The sequence below is a fragment of the Hipposideros armiger genome, unplaced genomic scaffold, assembly GCF_001890085.2.
Source record: "Hipposideros armiger isolate ML-2016 unplaced genomic scaffold, ASM189008v1 scaffold_869, whole genome shotgun sequence".
Taxonomy (NCBI): domain Eukaryota; kingdom Metazoa; phylum Chordata; class Mammalia; order Chiroptera; family Hipposideridae; genus Hipposideros; species Hipposideros armiger.
Genome location: NW_017732219.1, coordinates 600379 through 603760, shown reverse-complemented (window position 1 = coordinate 603760; position 3382 = coordinate 600379). Strand labels below are relative to the sequence as shown.

Below are 3382 nucleotides of genomic sequence, written 5' to 3'. Positions count from 1 at the left end.
ATCCTGCCACCTGTTGGCAGCTCAATGGCAGCTCAGCTTGGGCTGGACTCGAACCACTGTTGCTCAGAGCTCGCACTCTTAAGTGAGCTCTTAACCAATACTGCTCATTTTTTTTAATTCAAGTAGTAAAACAGTCTATGTTGCTAAAGTTAGTCTTATTTTTAAGTTTAAGTTTGTCTGATACTAAGTGGTTAATAGGTCTGTAAACATATGTAATACAGAATTTTATATTAACTGAATACTTAGAAAGTGCACATGAAATTTTCCAAATAGCTCCACGCATCTAAGATCAAATAGGAGTAATGTACACTGAGGCTTGGAACCTCTTTCAATCTCGTTATTTAAAAGTCTAGCACGCTTGTAACCCATTTGTCCACATCTCAAAAAAGTGAGTGCTATTGATCTTGTATCAAGGCCTTGGTTGTAGATTCATTTTGATATTTTATGATTTATTGATTTGGAAATTCAAGTTAAATAATAAATGTCTTACTAAACTGAAAGTAGATCACAACACAATATTTGTAAAAGTGTACCAAACAATATTGCCAATATTTAATTAAGAAGCAATGTCTCGGTTTCAGCATTACATTTTTGGCACCAGGCAGTTATTACCAGTGGATTTCTTCATTCATGACATAATAACTTAGGCATTGATGCATCGTGCTGACTCTCCTATTACTGGAAATCAAATTTTGTCAGAATTTATTTGTATGTCAAGATGATCATGATATTAGTAATTTGCTTTACTGCCACAAACTCACCTAGACTGATACAAATACAATATACAGCAATTGTGGAAATCAATAAAAGTATTTTTATTGTTACTTTATCAGTATTTTCAATTTGATTTTTAAGCAGGAAAACAGAAGTTACTTGATCCAGTTATAGTTTGGCTGTATTGCTGTCACACTTTGGCAGACAGCAGTGTATTTCTTCTTCTTCTACTACTACTACTACTACTCTGAATTTCTAACCTTTTTATAGTACTATATTAGGCAATATTTGAAGTTTCCATTTTTTAAATACATTCACCTAAACTTTGCAACTACCCTATAAGGTAATGACTTATTATACTACATTCTATTCTAAACATTTCCCATATATTAATTAATTAAATCCTCACAACAACAATATGAGAAAAATACTATCATCTACTTTTTACAGGTGATGAAACCAAGGCAATGAGGTTTTATGTCATTTGCTCAGGATCAAACTATTATAGAGCTAGTTTATGATTCAGCTGGTTTGATTTCTCAGGCACTGGACTTAATCACTATGTGACATAGGCTGTTAGTTTACATCAAATGGTTACATGCAGATTGAATCGGGTAGCTGGAAGTAGAACTAATTGCTTCATAATGTTTCACTCTTTCAATAAAAGATTCACCCAAGCTCACCTTATGAGGTCAAACACAATTGTAGATGGCAAACTTGAACCCATTACCTGGATAATATAATTTTATTTTTAAATACACTTTTAGAAATTCTACTTGGATGTCTTTTGAATAAGAAACTAAACCACGAAAGAGTTAAACATGACATCGAGAGATCAGAAGTATCCATCAGCAAAGCAGTGAAAGAAAGCAGTTGATGGAGGACCTTGGAGAGGAACTCCTTAAGAAAATAGGGATCTAGTAAAATACTGATATTAGTGAGTGTTTGGAAAGCTCTGATGATACAGTAAAGATGAAGCATAAAAGAATAAGATAAGTAACACTATAAAATCCAAATACATTTATGAAAGAAAATGCAATAAATGGGCTAGGGATTGTTTCTTTTAGCATTAGGAAGTCACTCCTTGGTAAACTAAAATATTTTATTAATATCAGTATTTATATAATCCAATATGATATGAAAGGAAGTAGAAAGTTCTTATTTAGAATTTTCATACATTGCACTGATTTGAATTACTTTTATTTTTAATTTCTTCACTAAATTTGAAATATTTGAGAAGACTATCCATTTATGTTTCCATTGTTCTCTATCTTTATCTTCTCATTTTAGAGCCTTCCTGATAATAAATATTTGAACCTCCTTCATTTACCTCTACTGAGTACTATTTTTAGACACTATTTGGTATGATGGATAAAATATTTAAACACAATGTTTTTTATAAATTATTACTTAATAGAGATGGAGAAAAATGCATAATCACAATATAAAAAATATAATAAATTTAATATTATGAGAAAGTAGCTGAAGGAGAAATTCATTCCATTGTGATAGACCAGCTAACATGTCTATACTCTAAATTGTGTATCTTATTTAAAGCTTAAGCAATAACTAGTAATAATAAATCTAAGTAAATTGAGATAATGCTACTCAAAATAACATGCTTTTTAAAATTTGGGTGGTGAACACAATGCAATATACAGATGATGTATTATAGAATTGTACACTTGAAACATTATTTTACTAACTAATGTCACCACAATAAATCTAATAAAATATAAAATAAAATAAAATTTAACAATAGAGTTATAATTGTTCATTTTAAAAATATTATTGAATGACATACTTTTAATAACTACACAATATTTCATCAAATGAATTATTACACTATTTTTGTAGCTAATCCCTCATTAATGCTCATTTAGTTTATTTTATGCTTTCACCATCATAAACAAGAAGACAATGTATGTCCTTGAATATATAAATATGTGCATGTTAAATAATTAATTTAATCTTAAATGAGTAATAAATATTTAAAATAGAAAAGTGTATCCGATTATATATTTCTGATGGGAAAATGAATATCTTTAAGATGCTACTCTTATAAAATATCAACATACCTCATTGTACACAAAATTTTTATATTGTATCTCTTAGAGCTAGCTTTTCAATGAATGAAAGAGAAAAATGGTATCAGAATTTTCTATAAAATGGAATTGGATCATTAAAAGTACCTATGTCTTAATATCAGAACCAAAAAATGTATAGAATTTTAAAAATATATATTATTATAATCCAGCAAACAGAGTGGGGAGACAGGGATTTGGTCTCTGGGTCACTGCAGAGGAACATGGCAATTCTGCTCAGGAGGCGAGCTAGTCTTTGCACACGTCCCCCTCCCTATCACCACCAGTTTTAGCAAAGCTGTGGAAGCCTGCACCTGGAAAGAGACAGGACAACATTGCCTGTGTGGGGCTTCAGTTTTGAAATAAAAATATTAGCAGTGATACACTCTGAAGCTAGGCTCCTGAAGCTGCTCTTACGGAAGTAACGGGAAACAAAATATTTCACCTAAAAAAGCCTCTGTCTAGTCTATGCATTCACATGTGTGCAGACTTGATAACAAACGTCATCAATATCTTGAATGCTGCACAAAATCAGGAAAGCACATTCTCCTGCTCTTTTATATTCCAGACATCACAAAAAGTGT

At 30.9% G+C, this 3382-nt stretch overlaps 1 protein-coding gene across 1 annotated transcript in view; it reads right to left on the bottom strand.

Moving 5' to 3' along the window:
* LOC109374878 (cadherin-12-like) overlaps positions 1–3382 on the bottom strand; it is a gene marked incomplete at its 3' end in the record, with an annotated part of 570697 nt that overhangs the window by 44875 nt on the left and 522440 nt on the right. The window lies entirely within an intron of this gene.